The sequence below is a fragment of the Taudactylus pleione genome, unplaced genomic scaffold (assembly GCF_031769625.1).
Source record: "Taudactylus pleione unplaced genomic scaffold, aTauple2 ptg000154l, whole genome shotgun sequence".
NCBI lineage: Eukaryota > Metazoa > Chordata > Amphibia > Anura > Myobatrachidae > Taudactylus > Taudactylus pleione.
In genome coordinates, this window is record NW_028284556.1 from 36,516,584 (window position 1) to 36,532,503 (window position 15,920).

Below are 15,920 nucleotides of genomic sequence, written 5' to 3' on the forward strand. Positions count from 1 at the left end.
TGTGATCGAAACGTCGCTGCTGTTATCACTGCTATACTGTTATAACCAACTGCCTAGATGGTATAAGTATGCAATAAATTAAACTGAACTGCTATGTCTTCCTGTTTTGGAATACTATATTATTGCCTGCCACCTGTGGAGAAGGATTGGATGATTGGATTGGCTGGAGTGCACCCCGATGTTGGATAAATAAGGATGTGAGTGCGGATGGATTGGATACTATATATATATATATATATATATATATAACTGCAGTTATACATTTCCTGGTCACGATCAGGACAAGGGAAGGCACCGGCGCAAAGAACTCTATGGAGGTAGCGAGTGCTAGCATGCTTGTTATGTTTTATATATATATATATATATATATATGCAGATATTAGATAGCTCTGCATCTAGTTATAAATATGTATTTTTTTTTTTTGGAGAGCGAGAATATATAATTAGAAAAACAAAGTTGGGGGAAGTCCAATTTGCTAACTCCAGCCTATGTAAATTAGAATTTAAAAAAAAAAAGGTGCGATTTAACACTGATTGCAATCACATCAGAAGCAATTAAAGGGGTCATCAAGAGCGCAGATGAGAAAACATGACTCTGCCAAGTAATCGCGATGGCCGCTTAGGGTGACGGCTGTGTCTGTCAGACTACTACGAGTGTAGTCATCACTCGTTCTGTTATGTGGTCCGGTAGATGTGTTTTCATTGTGATGGGTGTTTACCCGCTTGCTTTGTGCATTGTGAGCGATCACTCGCTTTGAATTTTCTTGCTTGCCGCAGCTGCGAGCGATCACGCCTTAGCGAGCTGTTCTGAATCAGGTCCACTGTCTGCCCAGGGAGGCTAAATTCTTCAGGTGTTTCCTGTTGCCATATAGGTAATACAAGACTCTCATAAAGAAGGGACACACAGGGGTTTCAAAAATTAAAAAGATGGGGCACTCAAGTGACAAAAACTTGTTTAAGGGGGCCCCATAAAAAAAACTCAGAGGGGTGGCAGAAAAAAACATAAGAGTGACACCGAATGGCCTTCCCTTTCATTTTAATTTTTTTTATAATTTTCTCCTAGAATTCTGATTGTTGTAGCCTCTTTTATGTTGAATGCATCTTAATGTTTTAAATATACAGTACAGTATTGTTAATTGCATAAATAGGTATGCACTTTCCCATTTAGTAATTGACATTTTGATTGGATGCATTGTCCTGACATGTTATTTTTTTTTTTTTTTGGGGGGGACAAGTATTTTACACTAAGTGTTACATAGTTTAGAACTGGCCCAATTTGCAGGTTACGGGGCTTTTATATCAATATTACAGAAAAGACCTAATTAACTACCAGACAAATTCACAATGTTCACTACCAGAAATACAGATTTATAGTAGGGATGTATCAAGAGCAGACATTGGCCCTCATTCAGAGCCGTTCGCTATTTGCGTTCGTTCGTTCAAAAACAAGGGGTGGCTATTCAAATGATCCATTCGCACATTGCAGTCTGTTCACACCTCTAAGTCTGAACGAGCGAGCAAAACATACGCTCGTTTATTTGTTAAAAACGCCCCCTGGCTGCTCGCACCATACGTCATGTCCACTATTTATTAGATTAATCGAGTACATCGAACAGGATATGAACTGCTCGCTATTCTTGTGGTTGGTTTTTTCAACAGCTATTTTGCAAGCAGTTCTGAGTTAAAAAAAAACAAGTGACGTGGTCAATGACGCTGCTATATTAATTATGCACACCCATAAAACGCCCGTTTTTACCTTTAAGCACGCCTGCGTTCTGATCTCCACTCCCCGTTTTCATGCAGCTTCCCCTGTTACCACCCACATACGCCTCATTCTGTCACTCAAAATAGCAGGCACTCGCTATATTGCGTACAAACGATTTTCAGCCGCACTGACTGGTTCGCGCATGCGTACTAAAAACCGTACGCATGCGCAGATGTGCAAACATCGCTCGGAACGAGCGTACTGCCGCTAGCGAGTGGCTCTGAATGAGGGCCATAGTGCTTCCGAAATCCCATTGTACAGGTGAAGACATACCTCAGTAACCCAATGAGCATTCGCAACATACTTCCTCAAATGCAAAAGACTTCTCAATGTGCTGTAACACTTGAAGCTGTAACTAACAGTTGCCAATCACCATTATTATGGTTGCAGTGATTGTCAGCAAAAGGTAGCACAGAATATAAGACATTTTATGCAGTCTAACTGGTGAAAGAGCCCACAAAGTATAAAGCAATGAATAGGGTCATTGGACATACAGTATTAGCGACCAGAGGAGGGAATGGACCCAATCTAGAAAAGGCTGGTTGAATTAAGGAAGTTGTCACAGCTCGTAAAGTTGAAATTAGATCACAGACTGCTTCAGAATCCCTGTTGACCAGAGTTGCATACATACACATTAAAAGAATAGTCATGTATGTCTGAATAATAAATGGACATATTGGTATGGTTGTGTCATGAAAAGATCAGGTAGTTCTTGGATGCACTATAAGCTTCGGATATCAGGTTTGGAATTTCATCTCTGTTGGGGGAGTTTAATGTGAGACAAGACTTAAGGAGCTGCAGGGACACAGTGATAACACTATAGCAGGGAGACTCACAGCATTGGCTTCCCCTGCCATAACATTAACCAGCCTCACACTGCTCAGGCCAGGGCTAGAATCCCTCAGAAAGTTAGGACTTGTATAAATGGATACATGGTAAATTTGTGCAAATTAATCAAATGGTTAAAGAAAAATCAAGTGCATACTGTATGATGGATGTTGAATAAATTGAGGCTAGCCTGTCCTTCTTGGGGAAGCAAGTTATATAACTCCTCTGGGAAAAAGATCATCTTCAATGTCCTCCCACATTTACTCACCTGGTTCAACAAACCATTCCTCCCAAAACAGTGGATTTTGCAAGGGAAGAATGACTGGCCCTAGATTTTTTACAGTGCAGACAAAATTATTGCACAACATCTATAGAGTGGCAAGAAATGGACCCAGAACTGACTCATGTATTATTTGAAAGGGATAAAATAGCACATTCATATATTTGAATAATGACCCTGGCATTAAATGAGATTTAAAGGAGACACAAAGTTGCATTATCCCATAAGTGTAGCAGATGGAGGTAATTAGACTGATAAAGTTGAGCATTGTGCTTTGTTATTTTTAAATATTGGATGGTCTCCACTAGAATTCAAAGTTCAGATAATATCTTGTATTTAGTAATTCCATCCTTACCCCCTCACATGTGTCTTCCAATGAAATGTGTCTGCCAATGGCTCCATACACAGTGCATAGATCAATGACTAAAGTGGGTATACTTTGCATGCATGATAAATTACTTAACCAGAATATGGGAGGATGTAAGTCCATTAGTCAAGACTGCTGAGGATGGGGAAGTATTGTAGGGCATGTACAGCCTTTCAAAATTTGCCATTAAATCCAAAAAAATGTTAAGGGTGTGTAGCATTAATGACCACAACAATCTGTGAAACTCTTTCTCAATGGGATGACTTGTACTAAAAGATACTCAAGCAAAAATATGTTACACTAGTACAGTAGTTACATCCGGAATTGCCCGAGTGTTTTTTCTACAGGGGTACTTCATGCCTACTCTCCTGACTGCCATTCCAAACAGCATACTTGCTTTTGTGTGCTTCCATACTCCTCTGTCAGCCATTGTTCCCCAATGTTTAATGTTGGTGACTATTATAGCCTGAGACATTGGGATGGATTGTGGATTATCATGGGGACCATGCAATAGTTTCTGAAACCCCTAAGGCTGTTCATTGGGAGTTTAGGTGAGATACAAAGAGATAGACTTGTGCACTTTATGATTTGGAAGGCATGGATGAACAGTGCATGTTAGGTCCAATGAGCACACATGTGCACTGCTGTCATTTTTATCAGTGGTGAATTTTATTATATAGATAATTTGTCCTTTGAGTTCTGATTGATTAAACGCTTTAAGCAATTACTGATTTTCCCATCACATCTCATGTACCTCATGAGTGTGCCAAATATTCAGTTAGCTACTAACTTTCAGATTTTCTCACCAAATCTGATTGGCTGAAATTTGCAACCAGTCAGTGCTATGAATGGAAGTTATACAGATGTGTCCTTATCCGCTGTGGCTTCAGTTGCACCCCTCTCTTTGCCCAAGGTCCCGGACAACTTGGCCATGCTGAGTGTCTTTCTCACACAAAATGTTTGCCTTATTCACACAAATAACACAACTGGGAGTAACAAAATGACATTGTTAGACTACACTGATCAATTTGATGTGCAACATTTGTACAACTGTGTGCAACGGAATCTGAATCTTTGTAAAAAGGGCTCCAAAGTGAGCAACCACAGCATGTTCTCACACCAAGTTCCACTGTGCTTAATCTGCAACTCCTGTGTGGTCATTGTCATATCCTAGTGTCTCTAGTACACTATGAGTGGCTTTTTACTGTGTCTTCATTGCATATAAGATGCAAAATTAAAAGAAAAGTATGGTATGCGATTCTCTCAGAGCAGGTCAGTTGCGTTGGGCATCTCGCGCTGTATGGCATATATTTAAAAGGTATATGAGGATACACCTCATACACTGAAGAAATCTCTTTCCTCAATGCATGTCAATTGTGTTTATTTATTTGTACAAGTATTTACACAATCTTAACAGTAACGGAGAAAACTGAACAAGTGACATTAAATTCAATAAGACTTCTATTGTTCCTAGTTCCTCTCCACTCTAGTACTAGAAGGGGCAACATTTGTTTTCTGAATCCATACATATACTACAGTATATGTAAAAGTTAATATTCATTGCATTTATAGCTGCAATATATATTGTAGCTTGCGTTTATACAGTACGATCTCCTTTGAACTCTTATAGTGTTGTGTGATATGATGTAGGTATTTTGTGTGCAATTAAACTGCAATTTGATATCTATGGTAGTTTGTGTAGACTTGTTAATATTTAAAAATGTTGGGCTGTATTTGTTTTTTGTAACTCATAATTCACTTAGTGTTTTAATCAATATGTCTTTACATATTGCACAAAACAAAGTATGTGTGCTGATCACATCATTTTTCTTTTAAACAATGCACAATGTAACTTGACACCAACAGTATGAAACCAAATGTTTGACTCAATGGTGTATCTATAATAGGCGCAAGGTGTATGGTGCACATGGGCCACGGAGTCCCACACTGGCAGCAGCAGAGCTGCACAAATCACCAGGCAGATGACATGGTGGCCATTTTTTCAGGCATTTTGTACAAGCGCAGTGAGAAAATCGCAGAAAAAATGGCTGCCGCACCATTTCCCCAGAGACCTGTGCATGCACAGTAGACTTTGGCACAGCATGTGAATCTACTATTGCTCAGAGTCTACTTCATTGCTGGGAAGAGAGGACAGGGCCCCAGATAGAGACTGCACATGGGCCCCCTCCTTACTTTATACGGCCCTATTTTTACTCTATAATATTTTTTAATAATTGACATAAGTTTGTGTAATAAACTAAAATCCCAACAGCATATAAACTAAATAAAGCATACTATGTACAAATCAATAATTTTTTTGACCCCTAAAATATGTAAAATAGTTAACATACAGTAGATGACATCAGTCAACAAAAAAACATATTTTTGAGTCTTTATTTTAATGACTATTTTCTGATTCTCTACCTTGAAAAATAACCAAAACCTTTGTTTATTTTGTAAAAACTTTGTTTTTGTCCCTTTTACAAAGATCAATAAATATTACAGTTTTTGAATGACCACATAAGGAGAAGCATGTTTTAAGTAAGTAAGGGAGGGGACGAGTGGGGGGAAAGCAAGTGGTATTCTGACCCTCATTATATTTAAGCAGTGTGTAACTATTCATAAAGCTAAACCATGTCCATATCTCAATGCAAAGACAATGAGATTTCTGGAACTGTAAACCTTTTATTAATACAGACTGGAATGATTGTCTATATAATATAGCTGTAGTTCTGCAGAATAGATCACTGTATACGTAACAAATAAGAGAATAAACAGTGCACGGAAAGAAGATATAAGTCTCTGGGGTAGAGGAGACTTAACACAGCCTGTCAGCAACTCATGCACAGATAACTGAGTAGTAACAAAAAAGGAGGGTCTAACCCTTTGACCTGTCACATGGCAAAAGGCAGCTAAGCATAGACAAACAAATGCAGATCTGCACAGAACAGAGTAGACTAGCAGAGTGCAGAACATTAACTTGTCACATGAGATCACTAACAAGACACTATGCTATTTGTGTGAAACTAGGTCCAAAAATGGCCTCAAGAAGTTGTAAACATGATGTAGACTCATTTTGCTATATTTGTGGCAAATTTATCAAAATAAGAGATAAAAAATTAGCTTTGACTATGAATTTAAAGCTTTGTGAAGCCTATGAAGCTTATTTTAAACTACCCATTCAAAGTAAAGATAAAAACTGGGTGTCTCATTTCTCATGTAATAACTGAAAAAACAATTTAGAAGGTAAGTAGACAATACATCTTTTAAGCCAATTTAAACTATATTATTAATATTTTTTCATTGCTTATGATAGTTTTTTTTAATTTTAGCCTGGTATCGGGTGAAAAATTTCCAAAGTGCCTGCATCACAAACTTCTAATAGTAGCTATGACAGCAAAGACTTCCAGATCAAATCAGTAAGTTGTGAACCACACCTCATTGACTCAAATGTTAAACAACTTTGTTAGAGATCTGAACCTGCCCAAAAGTGAAGCAGAAATCCTAGCTTCTTGGTTGAAACAGTGGAATTTGCTTGAAACAAATGTTAAAATAAGTGCTCAAAGAAAGCATTTTCTTGCTTTTTCACTAAAGAAGATAGACTTGTTATTGTCATGATGTGAAGGGCTTGTTTGAAGAAATCGGAATCCCATGCATTCCTTCTGACTGGCATCTTTTCATAGAAAGTTCTAAAAAGCTTAAAATCTGTCCTTCTTCACAATAGAAATACATTTCCATCTCTTCCTTTGGCTTATTCCGTAATGCTCAAAGAAAATTACAAGAGTGTGAAAATGGTACTTGAGAGTTTAAAGTATAAAGAGTACATCTGGCCAGTGATAGGTGATTTTAAGATGGTTGGCTTTCTGATGGGAATGCAAATCAGATATACTAAATATCCTTGCTAACTTTGCTTATGGGACAGTAGAGCAGACACAGCACATTACCAACAGCACTCCTGCCTAAGCGGACCGAGTTCCAGATAGGAAAGCATAATGTCAAATGGGAACCAATTGTGGAGCCTAAACACGTATTGATGCCTCCATTGCATATAAAATTAGGTCTTATGAAGCAATTCATAAATGTTCTTCGTCAAGATTCTGAAGCTTTTCAATATTTTAAAGAATGTTTTTCCTAAGTTATCCAAAACCAAAGTTAAAGCTGGTATTTTTGTTGGACCACAAATAATGAAAATAATGGCCAGTGATGAATTTCCACAGCTACTCAACACTCACAAAAGACAAGCCTTAAAGCAGTGGTTCATGGTTTTCTTGGAAACAACAGAGCTGAGAATTACAGAGAGCTTATTTCAACTATGCTTGATAACTTTAAACTCATGGGTTGCAGAATGTCCCTTAAAGCACATACAGTATGTTACATGTTCACTTGGACCAATATAAAGATAACATGAGTGCCTATTCGGAAGAGCAAGGTGAATGTTTTCATAAAGATGTGATGGACTTTGAACGTCATTATCAGGGGCAATGCAATGAGAGTATGATGAGGGATTATATTTGGGGGCTAATACAAGAGTCCATACAATCACAGAATACGAAAAATATTAATTTCTAAACTTTTTTTTAATAAATTCTGTTATAGTAGTTTGTTTTAAAAAAAAAATATTTGTTAATAAAAGTTATTCAAATTCATAACAAAAGTTTGTTTGATTTTTACATACAATAAAGGTATGAAAATAGGGAAATTTTCTTAAAATCTGTAATTCATTCTGATAGCTACAAAAGCAAACTTTTTCAGGTAAAACTATGTTTTCTTTAATTAGCAATGTGGAAGAAATAGAAATCAGATATGCAGAATCCAGACTCAAAATTTACGTTGACTGGTGTGATTGAAGTAATGAAAGACTTACAGTTGTTTTAAATTAAACCCCAACTTTTATGATAGCATTCTAGCTGTTGTCTTACTTGTTGGCATCGAACACAAAACAAAACAATTGGATAGGTTTACTGCTGATCATATATACATTTAAAAGTTAATTACAAAATTATTGATTATGTTGTCTGATAAATGCCACCCCACTTGTGTGTAATTTATCTGTCATGATTTGACTTCTGCTTATGTAAATTTAGATTCCAATTATTATAGAAAAAGTTTTGTAATTATTATACAAACAGATCAATATTTCAGCAACTTTTGTAAGTCTGTGCTCTAATTTTCTGATCTTATACTAAGAAAAAAAATAATATTATGAAACTCACTGGAAAAGTAGCCCAGCAGTATTCATACTCCATTTCCATAAAATCACAACCCTTGCTCTATTGTGGTAGTTTATAATGCTGAGAGGGTACAAAAAACATTACGCATTACAATTACAATTACAAATGATGAATTGCAATTAATTTATTTTTATTAAAAAGTTATTAAAAAACATTACTGTTTGAATCATGTTTGGCATTTGCCACATACAAATGCACAAAAACACATATGATTAAGTTTTTTCTAACTACTTCATGAGCAATGAAGATGTAATCAAGCAAATGAACATTATTAATTATTTACTATTATGCAATAATTGAAGTCATATTTTTTTCAAAAACAGTAACATAACATTTACAGCATATACTGTAGCTTTCCCTACATATCAAAAAAATGGTATAGCAGATACTAAAACTAAAAATGTAATAGTAAAAACTATACTGAATAATTCATTTCTTGACTTAGTGTTTTAAGCCATGTACAAATTGTTAATGGGAAATAATATTGTGCAGTACAACCTTAAAGCAAGACACACTTAAGGGGTTGTATATTGTATTTAAATCCAAAGTGGAGGGCTGATTAATCCATGGCTATGCCCATACCTTTTCTGCATTCCCAAAAATTAAACATTTTAAATAATACTGGAAAATGTCATCAGTTTTGCCTTTCAAACTTGCCATTTAATTGAATGTGTCAATGTAGTACAAAATGTTTTCAAGTGTACTGCTTACATTTGTCCTAAATGCAGGCAGAACCAACAACTGCTTTAAAAGAAAGTTAAATGTCAAGATCAGTTTTAGAGTTTGGTACTAATAAAACTCAACTTAATGATGTTCCTCTTTAGCTGGGTGACAGTCATGTTGGCACATATTTTTATGACAAAGTCATCATCATCAAAGATCAAAAGTAGAAAGTATATACTTCGGGAACATAAAACTAGGCAGTTTTGTACATTAACTTTTCTAGCATCTAATTATATTTTCTGACAGCACCTAACCCACCATTCAGTGACATAACTTCATCCCAGGTGCCCAGAGGCAAGATACATTTTGGTGCCACCCCAAATTAAAATTTACCCCCCAGCTTCTGCCACCCCCTTATGCAGTCCCTTTTATACAGTGCCCCCAGTAATGGTCCCCCTATGCAGTGCCTCCAGTAGTGTTTCCCCTATGCAGTACCTCCAGTAGTTATCCCCCTATGCAGTGCCCCAAGTAGTAAGGAGCCTGTAGTGCTCTCAATAGTAAGGCCCCTGTAGTGCCCCCATATGATGCCCCCAGTACTAATGCCACTGTAGTGCCCCCAATAGTAAGGCCACTGTAATGCCCCCATATGATGCCACCAGTAGTAAGGCACCTGTAGTGCCCCCAGTAATAAGCCCTCTGTAATAAGCCTCCTGTAGTGCCCCTAGTAGTAAGCCCCCAGTAGTAAGCCCCCTGTAATGCCCTCAGTAGTAAGCCCCCAGTATTAAGTCCCCAGTAGTAAGCCCCCTGTAATGCCCCCAGTAGTGCCCCCAGTAGTAAGCCTCTGTAATGAGCCTGTAGTGCCCACAGTAGCAAGCCCCCTGTAATGCCCCCAGTAGTAAGCCCCCTGTAGTGCCCCCAGTAAGCCCCCTGTAGTGCCCTCAGTAGGAAGCCCCCTGTAATGCCCCCATTATTGTGCCCCCTGTAATGCCCAAGTATTGTGCCCCCTGAAATTCCCCAGTATTATGCCCCCTGTATTAAGTTCCCTGTAGTGCCCCCAGTATTGTGCCCCAGTATTGTGCCCCCAGTATTAAGCCCCCTGTAGTGCCCCCAGTAGGAAGCCCCCTGTAGTGTCCCCAGTATTGTGCCTCCAGTAATGCCCCCAGTATTGTGCCCCCTCTAGTGCCTTAGTAAAATGCTCCCTGTAATGTTCCCAGTATTGTGACCCCTGTAATGCCCCCTGTATTAAGCCCCCTGTAGTGCCCCCAGTATTGTGCCCCCCCCACATGTGCACACACACACATATACAAAAAAAACAAAACTTACCTTCAACCCCACTCCCGTGCTGCTGCCATCTGTCCACAGTGCCCGCTCCTCGGAACTATGGGAGTGACATCATAGTGCACTGTGGGACCAGGAACTCAGTAGTGAGTTCTGGCTGCCGCTGGCACCAGGGAAGGGAGGAGAGAGAAGGAGCGGGCACCTGTTGGTAACACACTCAGTGGGTGCCCGGCAATGTAGGGTGCAGGGGGTGCGACTGCACCCTTTGTATCCTCCATAGTTACGCCAATGGAGGTGGAGCGCTGATCAGCGGTGCTCCTTCTCCGTGCAGCTCCTCCTCAGCAGTGGCCGGCCTAGATGACAATAGAGCCAGATGCCCCCTTCAGGGCTGGCACCCGGCGGCAAATGACTCCAATGTCTCTGGGAGATCCGTCACTGCCACCATTACTTCATTTGGATGCCGTCTAGTTCTATGTCCACAGCATACTGTATATATTTTTCATTTTCTACCTAGTCTTTTTTTTTACCCACAACTCTTATATTTTACCCACCTTAAAAACTTCCAACATGCTTACTTTTAATTTAATTTATTAACGGATTTTATGCATTGAACTTGTGGTTGGCAACAAAATGTATTTACGGCAGTATTTGGTATTTTAAAGATGTAAAATGTAATAGCTAATTAAACAGAAAAAAAGGAATTGCAGCAAAAATAATACTTAATAATAAGAACATGCTGCCTTTATTGATTTTTTGAATTGAGTGTGAATTACTTATTTTAGATCACATAAACATTAGTAACTGTGATCAGAGAAATGAACACTGTTTCAGTACACTGATAAACAAATTAAATCAAACAAATTTATTGTCACATCCACATACAATGTGTCAGCGAAAATGTAATGCAAAATATTCTGAGAGTCAAGCTGGACATGCAGCTAAAGATTATCTAACTAGTTGGCTGGTTGGAACGAAAATCTACTGATAAGTTGGAGTCAACAATAATCATTCAAGTCAATGTTATAGAAGTATCCACCCTTTAAAATCAAATAATAATATTAGCAAAAATAAAACTTAAGTTCAGGAATATCACATTTTTAAAGGGTGAAATTCATCATGTTGGAAAAAATGCTGCAAAAGGACAGAAAATGTGATAAAATAATTTCCAGTTACAGTTCTTCAAATATGTGTGTCCACTTACAGATGCATCCTCATATACTGTTGCTCAAGTCATAGCAATTAGCCCCTTTTGGCAGAACAGTGCCTTTCTCGTTTCAAATGTGCATCTTATCTTATTTGAATAAATAAAACAAGTGGAATGAAGCAACAAAACTACATTTGTACATCTGTGTAAGAAGTGCTACGATGCAGCGATCAAAATGTTTTCTTACACCAAGTTTCATTGTGCTTCATCTGGATGCATTTAAAATGAATTCCTGTGTGGTTAAAGTCACAGCTCAGCATCTGTAGTTCACTTTGAGTGGTGTCTCACTGCTTCTGTGATGCAAATAAGTTGCAAAATTTAAAGGAAAATATGTTATGCTATACCTCTTTGCAGCATATCAGTCACACTGGGTGTCTCGCACTCGGGTATGAGAACATATTTGTACTTTAAGGAGTAAGGGCCTGATTCAGAGCTGGACGCTATTTGTGCTCACTCGTTCAGAAAAAGGGGCCAGCTATTTAAATTGAGCGCTTGCTCTTTGCAGTCTGTTGACGCCTCTATGTCTGAGCGAGTGAACGAAACATGTGCTCGCTAGTTTGTAAAGACGCCCCCTGGCCACTCGCATCCTACATCATCTCCGCTATTTATTTGATTAATCGAGTACATCGAAAGGCATCTGAACTGCTTGCAGTGCTTGTGGTAGGATTTTCCTACCGCAATAATGCGAACAGTTCAGGCTAAGAAACAACCAAGTGACGTGGTCGATGACGCTACTTTGTTTTGTCATGTTTGCTATGCACACCCTTAAAACGCCCGTTTTGACCGTTTGGCACACCTACGTTCGGATCACCACTCCCCGTTTTCAAGCACCTTCCCCTGTTACCACCCACAAATGCCTCATCCTGTCACTCAAATTAGCAGGCACTCGCTATTTTGCCAGCACTCGATTTCCGACCACAATGACTGGTTGGCACATGCGCATTATGACCCATACGCATGCGCAGATGTGCGAACATCGCTCGGAGTGAACGAGCGGCCACTTACGAGCGGCTCTGAATCAGGCCCAGTAAATTTACTAAGAATTGAGATTGGTCAAGAAGCCAATCTCGGGTTAGGGTTGATTTTTATCTCACAAATTTACTAAATGCAAAGTCGGGTGAGATAGAGAGATTTCTCTCTTCTCACTCGTAAAACTCTGGGAAGATAGCTAACCCGAATTAACTCAGCATCGGCCAATTCAGAAGTACTTTTCACCTAAATTATACATCTCTCAAATTTACCAAGAATTGGGATGACAAGCTCGGGTGAGATGACAGCAAACTCTCTGCCAAACTCACTTTTCAAACTCTCCACCTCCTGAGCTGTGAGTTTGGCAGAAACATACACAAATCATTGTGATTTGTATATGTTTCTGCCAGTAATTAGTAAAAAAATGGGTTAAGTGTAAAAAAAAAAATAATTACGTTGGGTCCCTCCCCAAAAGCATAACCAGCCCCAGACTTGTCAGCCAGTCCTGGTTCCAAAAATTATGGGGAACAAAATGAGTAGGGTTCCACCATAATTTAGGAACCAGCACCAGGCTGCAGGGCCAGTCCTGGTTTTAAATATAGGGGGGAAAAATTATGTAGGGGTCCCCCTATATTTAAAACCAGCACTGGACCCAAACCAACCAGGGTGTAATGCCACAGCCAGGAGACAATATTACTGAGTCTCCAGGATCAAAGCATTCTCACCCCAAGCCGGTCAGGCCAAGCCAGGGATCTCAGGAGAGGTGGGGACCCCCCAAAAGAGGGATCCCCCTCTCCCGAATCCCCAGGCCTGGTCTGAAGCCCAGGGCTCTTCCCCGCACCCCTCAGCTGTGGGTACTGAGGTTATAGTGTGTAAAATATAAGTAAACTATTGCATTTTACAGAGGAACTATAGGTGCCAACATGCCTGCCCTTCTGCACTTGTGGAACTACAAGTGCCAGCAGGCTGCCAGCACCCACTCAGTATTAGAGATGTGCGCAGATCCCCTGATATTGGTTTTTGTTTTGGTCCTAAATCATCATCATGTTTTGGTTTTGGCAAAACCACCTTCAAGGTATTTTGGATCGGTTTCTGTTTTGAATTTCATTAAAACTTGATAAAAAAGCTAAAATCATGTAACTTTGGCCTGTTTTATTAACATCAATAACATTAAGTTCCATCAATTTTGACCACCTCAAAGCACCTGGAATCACAAAGGAGGAACTTAATGCAATCCAAAATACTCAATATCTGGTTTTTAGATCTAAGGTCCGAACTTGGGAAGAAGACCTGAGTCAGGATTCAAATCTACTTGGATCCCCAAAGTGCTATTCAGTATATTTGGAAACCAGAGAAATATCAGGAAGAAGGTCTGAGTCAAGCTCTTGTGGTAAGTTTAGAGCATTAGGTTGCAGTAATGATGTAACACCATATAGTTTTCTCAATCTCTGTGTAATTATTTATTTTATAACAGTTGTTTATATAGTGCAAACACACATTCACAAAGGTTATTTTTTTGGGTTGGGAGCCAATTAACTTACCAGTATATTTTTGGTTTGTGGGATGATACTGGAGTACCTAGCCAAAACTCACGCTAGCTTGGGGAGAATATACAAAATCCACACAGTTAGGCTTGTGGTAGGAGTCAAACCTAAGACTACAGTGCTGTGAGACAGTAATGCTTACCATTACACCAACTGTGCCACATGGTAACATCATTGTTTCCTCTAAGCAATGCTGCCAACACTTGGTAGAACCTAAGACCCTCCAACCCAACCCCCATGTGTCTCTAATGGGATACTAAGGAGATTAAAGTTTATTATTAAGTATTTGCAGAATTGCTGCAGTTTATGACACTGTCACACACCACAATATCACAGCTTATATTGATAAATATGTCTTGATTATAATCAGTCATGAAAATATTCTGACTACACATGCTGCAAAATCAATCAAAATGATTCTGGTAATCAGATTCATAAGGCATGTTGGTGAACACAAGCAATAGATGGATACCATAACCGTGTTGGTACAATCATCTGTTGATGACATGAACAGCCCATAGTGAAGCTAGAAGTGATGACCCCAAGGGACAAACATTATCATATCAAATTTTCCCCCTGATGTAGGCATCACCTCATGTGTCCTACTCTACAATACTTGGTAAAAATAACATGATCCCTCATTGATTACTATATCTGACTGATATCTGTGATCAGTGCCTTTAAACAGGGACTTCACTATTATTGAAGATCACAATCACTGAAGCTTTTACAATTCAGAAAAATCTTCAAAACCGTAAAAGATAACTCTTCTAAATGATATTTGTTTGTATGTTTTATCTTTCAAGAGAAAATTGTTTTACTATGTAAAAACATAACAAATACACACAAAACAGCAATGTTAAATGTGTTATTGTGTCTACTGCACAAGGTAAAAAACTATCAAGAGATAATTGTTGAAATGTTTCTTTTATTTTAACAGGGAAAAAGCACCACATTTCTCAATGACAATAACATAAGTTAAACTAAACTGAAATTACATTTACATGTGCAAAGTAGGAGAAAAAAGTTTGATTAATTCCCCACAATGATTCAGTTGATTTCCAATTACAAAGATTCATGTTTGTATGGCTGTGACACTGCCATATCAATCTTTGTAACTGCTTGCTAAGAAAATCTTTCATTATTCAATGCAGGAAGTTGTAAGTTGAAGGAAATGCTAAATATACAGCCAAAAATTCAGTAATTTCTTGAAACAAAATCGTAGAAAAGAAAAAAGTAAACTATGGGTTTTTTATTTGTATGTACTATCCTCTTCTTATTTTAATCTGCCTTTATTGGTCATCCATCTATCTACTCAATAAATTAGACCCACCATCTCAAGGTACTGTAACACATTATTACATCTTGTTTTACTCATGGGTGCTATATGAGGTTCATACCTTGATGAATATCATCCATACTGGAAAGCCAAACCAATGCTTGTGCTCACAGGTGACATTTATGTAATATGCTATACAATTTGTAGCTTTGAAAAGGCAGTGTTGCATACTAATTATATAGTTGCTCTTTTTTATTAAAACCAAAAACACCCTGCACTCTGCAACAAAGAATAGAAGAGATTTTGTACACAATATAGTCAGGGATGTAGAGAGCGGTGCCGGACTCAGTACTTGGCATAACATAAGGAGATGTGACCATGCCTCCTTATAAAAAAAAATAAAAAATTAATATGAAATATTAATATTTGCAGTGTTGCATTGCGAATTGTGTGCTAGGCTGGGGAGACACTGACAGGCAGGAGCACTTATCAGGTAAGGGGGAGGAAAGAAG